Here is a 21344-nt window from a genome sequence, read left to right on the forward strand (position 1 = left end):
AATAAATTGACGGAGATTTTAAGAAAATGACAAACTTGCAGCCCTGAGGAGCCTTTGCTGGGGAGCTGCACCAGTTAAGGGTGGTTAATGTATTTTACAGATACTGCTGTTCAGATACAGGTACTGTATCTGCACAGGTACTGCTGTACAGATACTGTAGATATTGCACCACACCATCAGCAGTGATTCATGCCAAAGTTTGTCCAAAGCCTTGATGAGGATGTCAACAAAATAACTGATCTAGGCTGGGGCTAGCTTTAAAGACTGACCAGTTTGCTGAATACTCCAGAATCATTTTGTGTCAGAACAAGAGTCTGGCAGTGGCAACTCTCTCCCCACCATTCAGACACTTACCCCACCCCTTGCATTAGAGGTGTGCCCACCTCTGACTACAGCTCATATAAACAGCAACAGCTCACTGATAAGATTATCAAACCAAATGGTTTGTATTAGATGGCAGCTTAGTCCATCTTTTAAAGAAAGCCATTCAGTTAGGCACAAAAGTAGCATCCAAACCAGCAGCCTGTTTTCCAAGAACTACTAAGCACCAGGTATATGCCCTGCATAGTTCCAGCATATATATATATATATGTATATATATATATACCCCATATTTGGGAAACTGACTTCAGCTTTTTTTTTTCCTTTTTTTCTCTGGATTTTTTTCCTCCTTTTTTTATTAATCTTGGCCATAAATTCTATCATGAATGAGTCAAAACCCCATCTGCTCTAAATTTACACTTGATTTCATGCACAAATAGGGTTCACACATGTAAGTCCTGTCATTTGTGTGTTCCCAGAGGCAGTGCATAAATTACCTATGCACAAAACAAGAGGTCGGTCAGCTTTACCTCGTGTGCTGCTGAGTAAGTGCACATCAAAGGGCATATTGTGCTCCTGGAATGAGAATGAGGAGTCCTGACATGGGTCTCCAGCTCCACAGAGAAATTTTGCTTTCCTTGGGCACAAAGAAAGCCCCTAAAACCTTTTTTAAAAGTCTGACAGAATTATTCAGCCAGTGGAAAGCTCAGAAGGAGCCAGGGTTTGGGTTAGCACTAACAACTAAACAGTAGATCTCACAAAGTTGTTTGAAACCTGGTTTTGGTCTTAGAACAGGCAGTAGTTAGAAATAATGTCCATTTTATAACAGAGGTGTGAGAAGTTTAATGTGAAGTTAAAATGCTTCTTTGTGATCAGTATAAAAGGAGGTAAGACACTCATAATATTAGATGGAGACTATCAAGCTCTATAAAAATCACAGGGTAAACATAGACCAGACAATGTGAAGTGAAATACGGAATGCTCCTGTAAATGTTCTATCTGCAAAAGGGTGTTCAGCAGCACAGGGAGCGTCATGTCACTCCTTCAGTCCCTTTTCTAGGTGAATTTTTTTTGGAAGACAAGTGCTTTGAAAAATTTGGCAGCTTACTTTGGCTATTTTATGCTCTGGTCATAATCTGTATAAAAAGCAGGATCTTAGTGAGAATTGAGGAAGGAAAAACACTGACTCTGAGTGGATCTTTCCCAGATAAATAAATTAAAAACATAGTAAAACACAATGACTACCACAGCTTGTAAATTAAGGGAGTAACTGGTGCATAGTGAGGCACTGATGTATAGCCTGGAGGAGGAACAACTTCATCAAAACTACAAACAATTCATTTAAAAAAAATTGTCTCCAGACCAGCTTGTGAATAAAGCACACCAAAAGGCAACCCTGATGCTCCATTAGCAGCACAAAAATGGAACCGCCCCCTAAGTCTGGCATGAAATTTAATTACTTTTTGTTAGAAATATAGTTGTTTTGACATCTCAAGCTAACTGCTCTAGTGCTGCTTGGACAATACTCAGCACCAAAAAATACAGTGCCCTTCACAGGCATCTGAAGCTGTTTGAATGGAGCTCAGGCCAGGCTCTGCTCTTAGCCCTGTGGGGCTGGCAAAGGCCATCAGCCCACACCACACTTCTGCTGCCGGAGCTGAGCCATCCTGACCATGAGGCAGCACCTCCAAACTGAGACATTTGTCAGAGCCACCTGGCTGTCTCTGAGTGGTGACACCCTGTGAGGTGCACCTCATGTCATCTGGCCACATGGGCCATGGGAAGAGGGAATGAGTTTCGTTTGTCTTTATTTCATCCATCTTTCCATCCCCAAGGCCAAAGCCATCACCTTTAAGCCAGCCTAGCAGGATGCCTCTGGTGACCTGATGAAAATGGGAGTCACAGCTTCAGAAAATGTGCAAGCTACAGAGCTACAGGGTCACCAGATTAAAGTGGAGGGAAAAAAGAGTCCAACATCTCTTCCTCCAAACTGGCCATAGCCATTTGTGTTAAAGCAACAGTGAGATTCCCAAAGTGGTCATGAGAGGCTAGGCACAGCCCTAAAAGCCTCCAAGAAGATTTCAGTTTCTGGATGTCTTTTCTGGAAGTAGTTTTTTATTTTCCTGATTCACAGATGTTCCTTTCCTCCAAAATCCTGAGGGATTTTATTTTCCTTTTCCCCCCTTTTCCTCAAGGATAACAAACAGTCTCATTTGCAGTTTCCTGTTACATTTTATGTTTGTTACTTCTAAAAGATACAGAAAAACTGTCTTCCAGTCTTACTCAAGATCTGGATGGAGTTTCAACTGCTTTAAAAAACAAGGTTTTGGCCTAAACTTACTTCACATTAAGAGTCAGACTGGTGATTATTTAACATTAAATGTCTTGCTTCCTTTAAGAGCAGAATTTTGTGAGTGCTACTTTAACAACCACAGGAGTACAAGCATGGAAGTCCATAGTGACAAAGAGATTTTACAGAGGCAAATGTGTGTCCAGGTAGGTTTTTTCAGATCTTCAAGTGATACACAGATGTAACATATACATGTGCAGGATGCAGGTAGGTACAGTCAAAATCTACATCTCAGTCTTACCCAGAAATAAAAGTCAGAGAGTAATAGGCAGAACTTGGCAAGACATCTTCTGGAGTTCAAGTAATGAAGACTTTGACAAAGAATGCTTCAGTAAAAACATGTCTTAAGACATTTTTTTTCTCTACTTCTTCAGTCAAAATACCAATAGCAAATAAGTTTTTAATCACTTCCCTGACTTTGTAATACACAGTCAGCTTACACTGTCTATATGCTAGGAACTCCATGCACAAAAATGATTGATTCCTCAATCATTAAGAAAACATGCAGTACCAGCATTAGCTTGTAACTTTTCAAATCTTGGCAGAGCTTGCATTCAACCTCTCAGCTTCCACTCAACTTTCTTGTCTTGTTTTTAAGTTTGTTACTTTTAAGCACAACTAAAGGAATTTGCTCTCCCTCCTCCCCTCCTCAAAACCAGACTTTTGCATCAATCAGTCTCACTGGCACCTTCACCACTAGGCTTCACATATTTCTTTGCCGTGATTGCAGATAAGTTCTTTAAAACAAAATCTTTTAAAAATCTAAGTTTAACAGCATCTGAAGGTTAAATACTGTGCAAAGCAAGAGAAGACAGTGACAGGAGAGCACTCAATCACCCTATAGTTTCTCATCCCAATGAAAGCATCCTTTGAGAGTCTGCCTAGGTGTTGTCTAGCTGATATGATACAGTACAGTGCCCATCAGCACTTCTGTTTGGAAGTTTGCTGCTTAGAAATCACCAGCAGGCTCATTACTCATAAATCAGGAGAAGGCTTTCAACCAGCCCTGGGAATCTGGAGACACTGCAAGAAGAGGGAGCTCTGTCTGCTCCACGGGTTTCAGGCCACAGTGGGGGCTGGCTTGGCTTCCTACCCCGGTGCATTCAATCAAGTGCATTGCACAATCCTGCTGCTTGGCTCTACTTCATGTAACATTTCCTGAAATGTCACTTGTGAGCAGTATAAGTTATGGTTGTTGGAAGGGGTGGGGAGTGTCCACAGTTATTAATGTAAAAGAAGGTATCTCAGGGAAAAGGGAAGGCAGGAAGGTATTCTGACCATTGGATAGATTCAAAAGTGGCTGTGAAATTAACATGTACTTTTTGTCCCTGCAACACCATGTGGGAAGGATCTCCTTGCAGCTAGATAGATTCCCACTGATTATAGTAGTCATGTGGTGTCTTGATGGCTGCAGTCTGATTTTGCAAATCATGACCTTAGAATTTGCATCTAAGTGTTCTTCTTTGTTAATATTTAAAAAATAAGTCTCATCTAAACTGAAAAACACCCAAGAGTAGAATACTTGGAGAAAAAAATCTTGTCCTCAGAGGCTCTGGAGATGCCTCATCCCATCTCCTTTGACAGGACACAGGCTGAACAAAATAGATTGCTCAAGGTCTGTCTTTCAATACGATTTCCAAAACAGGAATTTTTGCAGATGGACAAGATAGAATTAGTCATAACCCCCTTACAGGATCAGGACTTCAGACCCCAAAATTGTCTTTCCAAAGAGAAGGGTCAATGGAGTGTTGGTCCATTTTGGATACAAATGTGTAGAGACCAAAGATACAGTCTCTAAGCTGATCTGTACACACCAATGTAATGTGTGGTCTCTGTATCTCAACCACCAAAATACTGCTGAGGCCAATGGGAGATTTCCAGTGACATCAGTGTACTCTGCAGCAGGGCATTCACCTAAAAACCCAGAGGTAAGAAGCTTTCTTGGTCTTCTCTTATCTGCTGAGAGAGCCAAGGTCCATTTTAGTGCTAGTGTAAACAGAAATGTATGTAGTTGAGGAGCATCAGTAATTTAAAGTATCAAATAACTGGTTTCCACCTGGGATGATTATTATATGAAATACACTAGTGATGTCTCCAACCTCCCTTACCATGGAAATGCTGAATAAGGATATAAGCAGTAGGATGGGTTATAGCATATTCCACAGGGAGAACAACCACTATTACTAATTCAAATCCATCAGCTGTGTTAAGAGAGGAAAAGGTAGTTCATTCCAATTCTTCCCTACTTCAGTATAAAGCAGCTGCTTTTTAGTCATCAGGGATGTCGTGTCACTGAAACAGAGACTGCTAGCTGGATTACCAAAAAAACCTGCCAATTAATTAATTAAGCTCCATACAGCCAAAAATAATAGCACTTAAAAGTCGTTTGGCCTATATCTGTAGAGAATAGACATCTCTCTGCTCTGGTAGCTATGGAGAACTAGAACCTCAAGGAAAAAGAATGCAATATATTGACTGAGATCTGTGCATTTTGGAAAGTTCTCTGGCTGTTCTTTATATTCTTCACGTTTCTGCCTTTCAGTCTGTACTTCTACAAGACCCTCCCGTAGAATAAGATTCACGAATCTGTGTTATTAGGACCACCTCCATGTGCAGTTGCTGTTAGCAACCAGCATTGAGGCAAACACATTTCTGCTTTAGAATGGCATGAAAAACCTACAGTAAAATAATGGAAATTACTAGTAGTCAGTAAAAATGAAAAATAATTGGGTACCACAGTATGCTTCTATTTCTGTATTTCCAGCCATACAGTTTTTCAGTAGGTAGTGGCAATGTGCTGTCTTCTTTCCATTTGCCATCATCATAGCATCACCACAAAATCTGTAAGCATGAAAAAGACAACCTGTGTGTGTATGCCCCACTGATAAGGTGAAGAAATGTTCTCAGAGAATGACAAAAGTAATGCTGGTTATCTGCTCAACTGCTGTGCCTCTGGACTCATTTTAAGTCTCTGTGGCCAGTAATCTACCATGTTTCAAAAGGGTTCTGCTAGAAAAGTAGGGGTATTAGTAAATATTTTTCTGTAAATTTTGCAGAACTGGGACTGCGACTTCGTATTTGTTTATTTAAAACTAAATGCTTTGACTCTGACTCAGTTTCTGAGAATCATTAGTGAAACAACTGACAGAAGTCAAATGTTATTTTAGTGACAGTATTTCTAGAAGAATAAAAAGAGGCTGTGCTGGTTTGGGCTGGGATAAAGTAATGTTTTTTCATGGTAGTTGGTATGGGGCAATGCTTTGTATCTGTGCTGAAAACAGTGCTGATAACACAGGTATGTTTTAGTTACTGCTGAGCAGCACTTGCACAGCATCAAGGCCTTTTTTGCTCCTTACACCACCCAACCAGTGAGCAGGCTGGGGGTGCAAAAGGTGTTTAGAGGGGACACAGGTGGGACAGCTGAGCCCAGCTAACCAAAGAGACATTCCATACAATATGTCATCATGGTCAGCATATAAAGCTGGGAGGAGAAGAAGGAAGGGGGGACATTCTGGAGTGATAGTGTTTGTGTTCCCAAGTCACCATTAAACGTGATGGAGCTCAGCTTTCCCAAGGATAGCTGAATACCTGCTCATGAGAAGTGATGAATGAATTCCTTGTTTTTCTTTGCTTGTGCATGGCTTTTGCTTTACTTATTAGACTGTCTTTATCTCAAGCCACAAAGATTTTTCACTTTTACCCTTCCCATTCTCTTCTCCATCCTATTGTGAGGGGAGTGAGCAAGTGGCTGCATAGGATTTTGTTGCTGGCTGGGATTAAACAATGACAGAGGCAAAGATTTGTTTTGTTCCTCAGGTACCTTTTCTGTATATCAGCCTCTTTTGGTAGGTTTTTATTTACTGTCTCATGTGATTTCTTTGCTTCTGAAACTTCTTTTGTATCCATAGCTGAGGGAGCATAAACATCACCCCCTAAAGCATTTATATGTATGAGATATATTCAAACAATGAACTCCACCTTGTTTGTCTCTGTTACTATTGCTGATAGTTCTTAGAGATGCTACCTGGATCAAAAAATATGTTTGCTCTGCTCTAGATTTTTAAAATTTTCTTGCTGGAAAAAGATAAACAATTTGGATGCCAGATAAAGGAAATGACTGCTATCCAGGTTCACTAGTTTGTCTGAACAAGAACTGTCTTCAGCACACTAAAGAGAAACAATGCCAGGGAAAGATAGAGTAAATCTTGCTTAGTCAGTGCCTTCTGATATGTTTTCTAGCAAAATAGAGTGTATGCTGCCTTCAGCTTGCTTTAAAAGCACAGTCTTGATCAAGTCTGGGCTGGAGTTTTCTTGAATCATATTGTGCTCTTTGGAGCTAAGTGATGCTTTGCTTGAATTTCATCCCTTTGATTAATAGAGTGTGTTTAACCCCTTCCCTCTTGTTTGTGGATGGAAACAGATCTGCTGAACAACACGGGGAAATGTTTCCATTAGGGACTAATACTATAGAAAATAAAATGTGAGTATGAGAGAGAGCATGTGAGTGGGAAAAAACACCTCCCTTTATTTCCTGTCAAGCTGATGGTGAGACTGGAGAAGACCCAATTCCTCTGGAGAGTTTATTTAAACTGTGATACAAAAGATATTTTGAAAAGACAGAGGGACCTCTGACATCATTCAGCTGTTTTATTGACTGTGGTAACAAATTTGGTCTTGGTTTGAACCCCTGGACCAAAAGGTAGCTTGAAGGGAGAATCTGAGCTTGAGGCAATGTTAGAACTTGGGGAAGGATTTGGGATAAGGAGAGCTGCAGTTGACATGAAGTTCGGTGCTGCCCAGTGGTTAAAACTGCTGCTTCATGAAGCATTCTCCAGTATGGACACAATGGAACTGAGATTCTCAGTCTGAGGAGTGTATTGCAAATATATCCTTCATCACACTGAACTTCACACATGTCTCATGGAGGGGCAGAAGTACCATCTTAGCCATAGAAGGTGCAAGAGAAATACAAAGCCACAAGGAAGTTTATCTGTGAATTTGTGGATTGTCCTGCTGTAAGTGGGGAGTGAATTTTTATTGACTATCATTGTAGGGACTCATGCTAGCCAGTAAAGAAGATCCAGAGCTCTCATCTGGTCTGGGCTTTCAGTGAGACTGTTTTTGCTCCTGACACACCCCATGACAGGAAAACCCGGCCTTGTCCACATGTCTCTGATGGGAATGATCTTGTCCCACGTCACTGAATGAGGCCTGCATGTTGTCTGCACAAGCATCATGGCCAAAACCTCACAGGGACTGTGGTACCAGCTGAACACCACAGGCAGGGATGTGCCAGTGCTGAATTTCTGCCCAGACCCTGTTCTGTTTCCTAACAAGAGCAACATAACAGATACCATGCAAGATGACTGATGTACAGTATACAAGAAGAAAGGGGTCCAAAATAAGCAGTTTCGCTTATTTGAAAGAGGTTTTTTTGTTCTGTACACTGTCCCTTTCACATTCATCTCAAATATGTTGACCATCAGGTTAGAGATAACTTACAGAGTTTGTCAGTTCTCAGAAACTTCATGACAAGGAGGAGAGCAAAGAAGGGCAATGCAAACAGCCATGTCAGGGTTCACATTGAGATGAGACCATGATTTCAATCTTGTTTCCAGCCAGAGGGTCTTCCCAGCAAAAACATCTTACATTTGTCCTACTATTTAGGCTCAAATTCCAGCCTTCAACCAATAAGTGCAATCATTTCTGGAAATGAAACTAGAAGAAACTCTGCTTACTTAATCCCAGTTCTCATGCAGCTATATATTTGTCTCTGGTGTGCACATGATTGCAGGAAGGTTTTGTGTTTTCCTGCTGTGATCTGAAAGTTCTGTTGTGGGAGTAGAAACCCCCAAGGTGGCAACCAGCTGAAACAACGTGATATCACCTTGAGGTGATTGTTTCCAGCTACAAGTTTCCCAGCGAATTATCAAGGTTAAAATAATTGCAGTACAACCTCAAAGAATGGCAGGATTAAGTTTGCAGGCAGGAGATGTGGAAAAGTGAATCAAAATGTTATTTCCAACTGAGAATCTGTTACTATTTTAGATGGATTTTTTCTGATAGCAGTCTGAAGTGAAGTCATCCCCAGGAAGGACTATATGATAGCCATTTCTTTCCTTCAGGAATTAGTAGCTTGTGACTCTTCATGAAAGGCAACAATCCATTTGAATATTTCTTGAATTTGGTTTTAGATGGGGTTGTATTAACTGTTGCAGCTGGTTGGTAGAGTTTATGATAATATTAGGTACACTACTGAACTACTTCGTCTGTCCTGAGCAAATGCTGTCAGCAGGTGGAAAACTGCAAGAGCATGGGCTAGTGGAAATCTGGAAAGCAGCTCTGTGTCCTTGAGATGGCACTTGGGGACCTCAGAGCAATGGAAAGTTTATTTTTTTTCCTCAGGCCAGACTATTTTCAGGCAATGAGGTTTCTCTACTCTACATATCTGTTATTGGTGGGCAAGGCAGCACATGTACTGCTGACAGATTTCTGCTTTTCTAGTGGGATGGACAAAGATGTGAGGAAAGATGTGTTTAAAAGTATTTATTAGCATATTAACAATTGTTTTGCAGCATTACAGCAACCAGCAAACTCAGCTGATGAAGTGCTAGTGAAATCAGAGTTCAATAATTTGAAGATTTTTCTTGCCATGTGATGCCGTGGGATTGCAGGGTATATGTTATAGTTTGACATATTGTACCATTTTTGAAAGAAACCCACAGAATTAATTAGCTAGAAGAATATTTGGCATCTGCTCAGCAAGGACGTGTGGGAAGCTCAGTAAGGCGAGGGTGGGCAACCTAGTCTCCCTGGTCCTGTCATAGTTTAAGTCCCATAACTAAAAGGAGAGCAATTTGTATTTAGCACTACTGGAAACAGAGGTTATTCTATGATGAGTAGTACACTATGACTGTGACATTGCTAGATTCTCACACAGTTAGAAAAAGAGTTTCAAACTCTTCACTTCCACGTTAAATCTGTTCTCTCTGCAGCATTTTGTAATCTTTCAGTGATCCCTTACATACAGGCTTGTTCAGATCATTACTTCACAACATCTTTTTAATCAAGGAGAGAGGAGGGTTGGATAAGGGGAACTAGAAGCAAGTCATCCTGGACACAGACTGCAAAACATCAGCCACCATTTTCACCAAGAGACAAGAGGAAATACCAGGGAAAAGCAGCTAAAGGTCATGGAATGGCACATTTTTTGGTGTAGTTTACCAGAAGTATATGAAAACAGCTGTAGAGAGAATGGATAAATTATGTTTTAACTTTGGATTGAACTCAGAATTTTGAACAAAAAAATATCTACCTACCCTATTTATAGCCAGTTCTGTCACAATATTATATGCTATTGCAAATTTATTAGCTGGCAATGTTTTCTAATAAATCAGTGTGCAAGCCATCCTTATAATAAAGATGCTATAATGAGAAAGATTTTTGATTGAGTTCCTTGATCTTTGTTTTTCTTGAGACTGTTTATCTCCTGTCCTATTAGGAAATGTCTAAGTTTATATGCCCATATGCTGAAAGAATGAAATACCAGCATGCCAGTGGAAAGTTTTTGTTCATATGGACAATGTTTCAGTGCTGGTGGCCTCTGCAGAAGATGGGGTCATATTTTTTTGACATACAATTGCTCAGCTGCACCAGAGCATGAAACAATAACGAATTATTATATATTATGTATGGCAAAACAGTTCTTAGCCAGACACGGACTTAGTCACATGAAAATTTAGCTTAGAAGCAGTTTTGCATTCATTCTTTTGCTAGTAATATTTGACACAAAATAAAATATTACTAAAAAGCATTGTAATTGTAAATAAAAAAAACTTGGAAATTTATACACAAGTGAATCTGGGTACTCCCTTTTGTCATTATGAATTGTTATAAATCTTAAAAGATTTAATAAACATAATAACATGGAGAAAGAAATCACCTTGCCCCTCAATGCAAATATTTAAAGAATGTAAGATCATCAGTTTAACTCTTTATTTAAACTATTTTGTGAAGTGTTAGAAATCATATAAAAAGAATGGGCTTAGGAAAATGCTCATATTTGAATCCAAAGTCAAATTTAAATTCAAGTATTTTCACAGCTATGAGTTGCCATTCATTTCTAATAATAGTTTTCTTTTCTTCTCCTTTTCTGAATACTACAATAAATGAGTATTAAATTTGAACATGCCACTGGCAAAAAAGGGATATTAACTATCAAATAAAATTCATGGTTCAAAAGTCATGTTTTCTTTTGTATTTTTACACCCCTTCTACCAGCCTAACTTACATAATTAGCAGACATTGACTGCTTGCAGAGTTTCAGTACTGAATGTGGACCATTCATTGTTGGAAAACTACCTATTAAGGAGGCAAATTCATGAAAACGTTCAATAAATAATTTCAAATTTCCTAGAAGGGAGATGGCAATCTTAACAAACAGGTTTTCTCAAATTGCTTGCCCAGATATATATGGGGGATTTCAGACAATGACAACTGAGCACTGTGCTTCCCTTATCACGTTCCTTATTGCTTTTTTTGCTTTGATTATAAAGACAGCAGAGCTCTCAACTGCAAAGGATACAGTGGCTGATGGAGCCCTGCAGGGCACAGTCTTGTTGTACAAGATGTAAAACACACCAACCTTCCCACAATAGGATCTTGACTTCAGTTCCCAGACACTTCATGGAAGAAGAATTCACTCCACATCTTCTTAGAAACATCAATATGTTTATATTGCTTCATTTTTTACAAATTGGTAATTCAATAAAATTCCATCTGTACACAGAATTGGATACAATTAACCAGAAATCCACTGAGTGCACCAAAGAAAGCCAAGTAACTGTAAAGTGCATTAAATTTGAAAGTAATGATTACATGCACTAAACCCAGACCTTGACTAGCAGAGGTCCACTGGTGACAATAATTGTTTCAGTTTTAAATGGAGATCAGAACCAGACCTGGGCTAATTTAATTCTTCAGGGTGCTATTCAGTCCTAAAGTGGGTAACAGTGGGCAAGAGGCAAGGTAGACAAAGGAGGGCAAGTCAGCTCCCTGTGAAAGTGGTCACAATAAATGTTGTCAACTGCAATGGTCAAAGGGTTAATTTTCCCTGCTCATATACTATCAATAATTTTATTCCCTTGTTTTCATTCCATTCTAATGTTTTTGTTCATTTTCAGACTCCATTTTTAATATTTTAAATTCAGTTTTAATATTCTCCACAGGAATTTAAAAACAATTGTCTCTTTAAAACTTAATTGTAGCATTTGTTATGCCATAAAAATACATTTTACATTTTCAGAGCCAATTTTGTGAAGTAATTGCATAATAAATGAAAAATAAGAACGACCAGACCCTTACTAACTTTTTAGTCATTAAAGTGACCTAACGTTTCAGAAAGAACAATAACTTTTCCAATAATGTTCCAGAATAGTGATTATAATTATAGTGCACAAAAACAAATGTAGAAAATGATGCTGTCTTTCTTGGACAGTAAGATGGAAACTTGTAATTATTTACATTTTCCCCAAGCAGCATAAATCATCAGCATTTCTGTCCCAGAAGGAACTGTGCCCCCTCCCTCTGTAAGGAACACAACCAACCATCTCAGCATTCACAAGAGTGACCCCTCAGCAGCGCTGCCAGTCAGTCCCTGCAATGAACCCCCATCTCCTGAGCAAGTGTTTGAGGCGCTGGTCAGTACTCTGGGCGCTCCCCTGGGGTCAGCCTGGGACAGAGCTGGTCAGTCCAAACCCCCTACCCATTTCTGCTGTTAGAATAAGGCCCCACAAAAGCTCAGGAAATGCCACCAGCTCAGCTGTCAGCAGTGCTTTAGCAGCACTGCCATACCAAGAACAAAGGACAGCCTTCACTGTTTCCCCAGTGCCAGCTCAGGATAAGAGGAGATGCCCAAAGTGATGCAGAGCCTCCTCCACTGCTTTCCTTGTCACAAAGATCCCCCAGGCAGGGGCTGGGCCTGAGCCAGGATGCCTCAGAGAACTGAGGCAAGGCTGGGCTCTTGCTGCTGATATTGTGGGACATCCGTGCCCCTTCCCAAGTGTAGATGTCAGCAGGGTGGTCCCACACCCTTGGGATCTCCCACACCAATTAGTACAGTTTATCGTGATGGGTTTGGTCCTGGCTGGGGTCAGGAGAGCCTCATCTGGAGCAGAACAGAGCAGCCCTGCCTGGCAGTGGCTGTACCTGCAGAAAGGCCACATGTGATACCAGAGAACATACTGCTGTGTGGTTAAGTCCAGGCCTCAACACTGTACAAAGTACCACTTTGGCACCCCACACCGCTTTACAACTTATTCAGACTTCTCAATCCATCATCTCAATCACCTAATGCTCTCTTCCTAATTAAAAAAATCCAGGCGAAATCTGGAGAGCAAGAGACTTGAGCAGCACTGTGGAGCCCCCTCATTATTTGTAACACCTTACAACCAAACATAAGTGGGTACTCTGGCAAAGTGTTGACTAAACTTTTCCTGTCACCTAATCAACTGGAAATCTCCCAGTACAAAATATCTTCTGTCTGAGTAAGAGTTGTTTTTCAGTCCTCTCAAGCAGTCCATGAGGACTGGACTTCAGCCTGGTTTCTCATCCCAGTTCTCATCACTCATGCTGCCATTGCAGTTCAGGAGGAGACTTTAAACGCATGCTAACCCTTAATCATGCCAGCAGAGCCTTTGAAGTCACAGAGGACTTAATTTTAAACACTTCTCTCCCACAGTTCTAAAATAGCGACTGATACAATAAGCAATGAATGACCACAGCATTTCTTGAGCACCACTGAGTACAGGGGTCGTGTCTCAGGCAACACAAACTTTGGAGAAGTTTGGGAGAAAGAGCACTGGCAAGAGCACTGCCCTGACAGCACTGAGCAGGACTTTGTTTTTTAAGATCAAGTAAATACAATTCATCTCTTTATTTGAAAAAACAAACAAAAAAACCAAGCAGCAGTTGTCCATGGGCTTTCCTTTTCATACTTAGGTATAGTAGGTTGAAAACCAAGAGACAAAAAAGGACAGGTGACAACAATCTCAGCCCAGAACTATTGTGTTGGGCCCAGCTCTGCTGCCCCAGCCACAACACTTGGAGGAAGTGCCACACAAACAGAGGAAGCAGGATTCGGGCTGAGAAGGATTTAGTAACTGCATTACTACGCTCTCAGCACTGATGCCTGTAAAAGATAAAACCTGGGAAAAGACCTCGGGTTCCTACTCCTTATTGTTGCTGCCTGGGATTTAACTTGTATGTCTGAACTATGTACATATTTCACTGATTTAGGTGGGGCGCCATGAACATATTTATGCGGGCTGAGACAGTGACAGGACTGCTGATGTTTACAGTAACAGGTTAGAGAGGCTTTGCCAAAGCATTCTTAGTTTTTAAAAGGATTGGTCCAACCCAGCCCCCTTCCCCCTCTCCATTGTTATTTTGTCTGCTGGATTTACGGAAGAAGGAAATGGTAAATTACAAGAAAAAAAATAGCATTTATCTTGCCAGGACGTGTTGCTTTGAACTTGGATGATATTAACATATCAATCAGATTCAGTGATATGTTAAACAAGGTTGTCCCTGGTTTATGGCTCACCAAAGCTGGGAGTTCAACCACAGCTTTGTCTGCCCGGTGGGTAGGGAGCTTAACTCCACCCATCCGAGTCCTTCACATGGACACACAGCACTGACACTGGACACAGGGCACCATTTATTTCTTCTGAGTTATGTTGATCCAAAATAAAATTCAGTTTACTATTTAATTGGGACTGAAAATTTGCCCAGATGAGGCAGTTACAGTAGCCACAAATACAGTGACTATGGCTGAAAATCCTTGTAGGATAAAAACACAGAACTTAATACAATGTTCTGGGAATAAACTGGGAATATAATGACAGGCTACAATCACTCTGTTTAGAGTAGTCGTGTAAGAGGAAATATTTTTAGATGACATTTCCAGTTCCCAATCAGAGCTTGGCCAATTAGATGGAAAATTAATTCAGAAAGGAAACATTAATTAGGTCTTGATACAGATGCTAATTCCAACATTTCATGAGGCTTCAACGATTCGTCTTCTCCCCTCCACAATTTCCTTACTATGGAATATTCATTATTTTACAATAACTCTTCAGGCTGGGGACAGCTTAATTTAACTACATTGCTTCCTTTGGGGACTTGCTATTTAAGTGTTAAATGGCAGTCCTGAAATGGATGGTGATTTGACCTGGACTGAATAGGATTTACCATACAAAGAAGCATGCTGTGCACCAACAAACTGGCTACATGGAATTCAGAGCAGAAGAAAGAGTAAATAAATTAAGTAATTCATACAATTAATGGCTTAAAGAAAAAAGTCTTACCCTCTCCCTTCTTGGGAGAGGGTTCTAGGAAAGAACACACACAGAAATGAAGAAATACATATAAACAATATTTAATCTTGCTTGTTGCTGCTTTTCCTCCCATATGTAAGCCAAGAGTGAAAACAGATCTCACTAAATAAATGCTATAAAACCAAATAAATAATTTAATAAACAGTAAAAATTCCCCCAAGCAAATTAATCCTCAGGGATTTAAATAAATACAGACAAGTTAACTCAAAAGTACATTTTTCTCCTCAAGGAATTGTATTCCAAGAGCTATAGCGAAATCTTGATGTAACCATAACCACAGCATCTACTATAAATGAGTTCCACACACATTATTGTTTGGAAAATTAAATCAACCCTTGGAAAGGTACTTTTACTTACTATGTTTACAAGCAGTAAAACTCTACAGTTAACCAGCAGACAGACATCACAAGTACATTTTGAATACTCAGACTTACTATCCACACTTTCCCAATTAACTTTAACATTCATGAAGCATTACAAACGAATAGAAAAAGAGCTGTAGTTAAAAAATAAAAATGCTGTAAGTTCAAAGCCCAGGATGATAGCACAGTAATAATTCTTTGGAAGTGAAGAGAGGGGGAAACCCCAAATATTCTGATTTAAGAAAACAACTAGCTACAGAAAATGAAGTCCAGTTTCCTGTGGCTTTGTGTCTTGCGGTTGAATTATCTTGTGCCTAATAAGATGCAAACTCTGATTGAAACTTTTCCTGAGGTTGAGGCATCTGTAGGGTCTTTTTCTCTCCCATGGAGATTTTTTGATGTCTAGTGATAATGTTTGGCTCATAATGAAGTCTTTCCCTCAGCAGAAAAATAAGTCAGACCCCACAACTCTGCTTGGCTACTAATTTTCACTAAACAGAGAAGAAATTATTGTCAACTTTCCTACATCAAATAAACAGAAATTCATCAGCAAATTAAAGGATTGTATCAGGAGAGGTTCAGATTAGATATTAGCATAAATTTTCTCTACAAGAGCAGCTAAGCACTGAAACATACTGTCCAGGGAGGTGGCAGAGTCATCAGCTCCAGAAGCATTCAAGAGGCATCTGGATGTGGCCCTTGGGGATAGGGGTTGGTTATAGTGGTACCTCCTTGATGGATATAGTGGTACCAACTTGGATAGATGAACTTGAGGATCTCTTCCAATCTTGACAATTCTGTGATTCTGTGAGATTCAAAAGTTACAGAGGCCTGAAAGATAGGCACCCGAGGAGTGTGACAAAAATAGGCATTTCTCTATGAAGCAGATTGAAAGTGAAAGTAATCTGGGTGCACTTGCTTTTGTTGCAGATCAAGTTTTCTCTCTCTAAATACCAAGCTTTTCCTCATATGCCAATTTCATATAAACAAGGTGTGTGCTCTTTTTGTAAGTAAGAAAAACTGTAGTAATAGTGGGGGAAAGGAATCCAGCAGAGGTACATCAGGAGAGGAGAGTAAAAGATCTCTGAAACTGCTACTCAGTACAGGTAATTCTGGTAATGAACTAAGAAAACATCTTTTAGAACATATTCTGATGTGCTTTAATGACATCAAAAATCAGGGCTCAAATAAATAAATCTTAATTCTGTACTCTGCAGGAGCTGTTTTGTGCTTAAAGTAAACTCTCTTTAAGTGGAGAACAAAGTTTCTAGGGCAAGGCCAAAAAGGATAAAGGAGGACATATCTTCTCCTTCAGCCTTTCCTTATGTCTGTATTCAAATCATCACTTTGGCATTTTGACTTTGAAAAAAAAATTCTCCTTGCTCAGCTTTTGCCTAAAATGCAGTTACATCCTTTATTGAGAAGAGCATGCAGAAGGATGAATGGCTATATTCAATTCTGAAAGTGCTTTCATAAAACATTTCTACAGCAGGGGTAAAGGCTGTACAGCCAAACCTTGCCAGCAGCCCCTCTGCTATTGCAGGGCAGCAGTGGCACTGCCCCTCCCGCTTTCCTCTGTGCCAGATCACCCAGAGGGTGAATATCAATTTACTGTTAAGTGTGGATGAGGCCTCAAAGACCTTCCATGACAAGTCAAAGCAACACCAGGGTCTTATTTGGCTACTCAAAAAATAATTTAGTGTATGCTTTTAAAACTAAAGTCATCTGATGAATTTAAAGATGTATTTCATCTGGTGAGACAAATTTTACAACAGGGAAGGATTAGCAAAGTTGTAAGAATATCTCTTTGTCACAAAAATTTCCACTCTTGTCTAAGTCTAACAGATTTCAGCTATGTTCCCCCAGAAAAAGAACCAGAAGTCATGCATATTGCAACTATGGTTTACCTCAGCCAGTAAAGCAAATTATTCTTTGCATCCTTCTCTTTTTTATAGGGAGATAATTCCTTCTGGGACTGTTGACTCATGGCATCTGGCTGGGATCTAGGGATATATTTGAATGTCCTTTATATGAATCCTTAGGTCAGAATTAGCTTACACAGGGACGCAGAAGTAACCCACCAGATACAAAAAGCTTTAGTCGTCAGCTCAACTCTGTTGACAACATTTTTCCATCCAGCTTTCTTTGAGAAGAAGGAATCTGATGAGTTAAGGCACAAGTTTGGGATGAGTCGGCCACAAGTTTGAGACCCAGGGTCCCAAATTTGTACTCTGTTCGTATGAGAAGCACACACAGGAATATACATTAGGCATACAAGTCTCCTCTCTGATGAATCTCAGGTGGCACTTGGGTCTCCATTCAGAAACCTCTAAAACACATCTGTTATGGTATTTGATCCTTCCTGAGGCAAGTACATCGGGTCCCTTCAGTAGGGAAGACAAAATGGGCTATTCTAAATACCATCTATTTAAAGCTACTTGGCCTCAATGGCCCAGAAAGGTCATGGATAAAATTTAAACCTTCAAATATTTTTTGCTGAGGTTTTGAAACCAGTTGTTGGAAATGAGCACCTGAAGGACTGTGATTTTCATATGCTGTCTGTGGAAGCCATCTCTTGATCCACCTTGACTACCTAAACCATGAGAGGAGTCAGCCAGCACAGATTTTCCATGTAATTTACCCAAGATTTTAATTACCAGCCAAACCAAACAGCAGAGGGTTCAGGAAACACATAATCCACTTGGGAATTCACCACCTGCTTGGTTCAAAAAGCATACACAAAACCACATTGTTTTATAGGCTTCAAAAAGAGAAGGAGGATGAAAAATAGTAAGCATTTGATTGCTTTTCTTCCAGAGAATCTCTTTTTCCAGAAAATTTCTCTTGCAGTTGGATTTTAACAGAACTACTACAGGAAACTGAAATTTTCAGTGGCCCAGACTGTAGCTTTGGGTCCATCCTCTGCATTTTACCAGAGATAAGACTAATAGAATCTTGATATTTTTTTCTGAGAATATAGCCCAGACTGTGCAATTGAGGGCTCTATGGGGAAAAAACATGTAAATGTCATGGACATGGAGGAGACAATGCAACAGAGACAATTTATTTCTGATATTTTGTTACTTTGTAGTGCTTGACTTGCAAGCTGAATAATGTAGGTTTTACATGAAATTCCATTAAAGGGGAAAAAAAAGAGGGACAGAGAACTGGAAAACTTCATGAGTAGTCATCAGGTCCCAAAGCTTAGATCCACAGCACAGCCTACGATTGTCCTAATCTGCTTGAGCATTTGGTGACATAGTAGAAGACTATTGTCTATGCTCAGCCACAGGAGGCAGATGAGACAGAACTTTAATGAGTATATTTCAAAGCTATTTGTTAGACAGCAAATGAAAGATGAAAGTTGGGAAAGCACAGTTCAATCACAGAAGAAAAATGTATTTTCTTTTTGGAAAACTCTGCTGCTCTTATTCTCCCTGGCTTGTCTCTCCATCCCCACATCTGTTCCCACTTACTCTGCGCCCATTTTCTCACTGGGAAGCATCAGACAATCTTTACTGCAGGCACAAATATCCATTCCAAGTGTCTTCGAGGGAATACATTCTTAGTCATGCCTCTGCTCTACTGGGTGTCCTTACTTTACATGCAAGTCTGGGTCCACATGTGTCCCAGGCTTCGACTCAGCAAAATAGTTATGCAGGCATCTCACAGTACAGATGTGCTCAACCCCCTTAATGTCTAGCACACGTTTCATTTTGAGAATGCATTCCACTGAAGCTGGCAGAAGTGCAGTGTTTGTCACTGTCTTCTCCTAAACTGGGGCTTGAGACTTGCATATTGCACTTTGTGACACTGAGAGCCAAAATGCATATTAATTATATCACAAATGTAATGTTTGTTTTTTAAAAAGACGTAAGTTGGCAGGAAAGTTGGCTGTTATTTCCCTCACACTTTCTCCAGATGAGAATAATAATTTTCTCCCTTATTTTGTTACACACTCAAAACTCAGAGCAAGACTTTACTTGTCAGGCTTGTGACACTGCTGTGAATTCTTTTGTGTCCCTTGAGTGTCTCCCAGAGAGAACCAGCGAGCCCTAAGGAGTCTCCTTCTCACTCCTTCACTGACTTTCTCCCAGGGATGTCTCCTTCCCCTCAGCCCTCTAGGTGGCTCAGGTGTCTTTTACAGACAAGGCAGATCACGAACACTTGGATGAAGGGTGGAAAGACGCCCAAAAATACAGCAACAGCCTTATTTGCCTATTGCTTGTGGGTAAATGATTGTGATCCATGGGAGGGATAGAGAACTGGCATGGATAGGGAAACAATACCATAAGGCAAACAGGTTGCTATGCAAAATAATGACTTAATAGGCAATGCCTGTAAGCATTTGTTATTAAATAATTGCAATTAACCTGTTTCAACTACTAGGAAGATTTTCAATCAGTTAGAAATGCTAATGTTCAGCATGCAATGAAGCCACTAAATGTAGAAAATCATTGCTCAGAAAATCATAGCTCTGCAAGAAAAGAACATTGTTGCCAGCAGTTTTTGGGTTTTTTTCCCCAAGATAAAAAGCAGCTGATACAACAGGACAGGACATTTTCCACTCAGAAAACATGCATGCTCAGGCAGGCTGGAGCACTGTGTAAAACAGGCAGCTGTGAGAGATGAGTAAGTCCCATCCATTCAGAGATAAAACCACTTTTTTTTCTTTTTTTTTTTTTTTTTACATAGGCTAGTCTAATGTGGAGACTGCCAATCCTTCCCTCTCACTACTTCTTTGATGTTCATTTGCTTTAAAATTTTTCCCCGTGATGAACAACAGAGATTGCCAGCAAGTATTTGCAAGCTCAGCAGCAAAGCAGAAAGAGCTGAAGACTTGCTGCTCCAAATGAATCCTTGAAAATGACTGTCTACAATCATTCTCTTCTGTTTGCTTCACTTAGTGAGTTATGGGATAAAGGGAAACAAACAAAGTAGCATGGCAATAGCTATAATAACAATAACAACCCATTAGTGTTCGTAAAATCTCTGTTGGAGGCATGTAAGTGTGCAAAGTATCACTCTGCAAGGGATACTGAAGAAAGCATATTTATTTCCACACAGGCTGCCTCTTATTACTAATACATGTTGGGTTCTGATAGCATCACTGATTTTTGATAGCAAATTTCAATGCCATAAAAAATACCACAAGAACAGGGAAAAGTGTACCTAAAGCAGTACACTGTCCATGATGCTTTGGGAGGAGTGCAAGAGTTAGAATGTTGGAAGGTGGTAACATCTCCTCCAGACTCACTCCCCATCACAAACCATCACCTATGTTGCACATTATGAACACAGAGAGCATAACCTGCTCCTTCAGAAACCAGCCATGCTGGGAGCTCCCCTTGCCGGAGATGTCGCTTGAGCGGAGCAGGAGGATGGGTGGCGGCACTAGGTGGCACTGGAAGCTCTGCGGTTAAGGCAATTTTAGTGCTATTTTGGGCTTTAAGCGCCATCTGGCGTTATTGTCGGCTTTTTCTTAAAAAGTCTGGTTGTGAGACCCTGACACCAGCCACCTCCACTTTTCATGTTTTACAATAAATATGCATAGCTAGATATTAAAATACAGTACCATCGAGTTTTGCTGAACAGATTAGTATTTCCCCTCCTTTCTTGTAGTGCTTTTGGAAAGGAGCTCAATATGTAATGCACTTATCAATTCTGATTTTTAGCCAAAAACACTTAATCAGAGAAGTTTTGGCTTAAAGGCATGAATGTGCTGCCAGATGCACTCGTGCTTCTGGGTGCAAGAGCATTTCAATGCCCTTTCCTTCACAGTTCCTTGGCTTCTCCTCCTTTAGGCTTCCTCTTGAAAACTCAATCAAACAGGTTAGACAAATCAGAGAGACTGCCATGGGAGGCAAGAGCACAAAGATCAAACAAACAAAATCACACATCCATTCTTCCATCTCC

This window comes from Geospiza fortis, unplaced genomic scaffold (assembly GCF_000277835.1).
Source record: "Geospiza fortis unplaced genomic scaffold, GeoFor_1.0 scaffold53, whole genome shotgun sequence".
NCBI lineage: Eukaryota > Metazoa > Chordata > Aves > Passeriformes > Thraupidae > Geospiza > Geospiza fortis.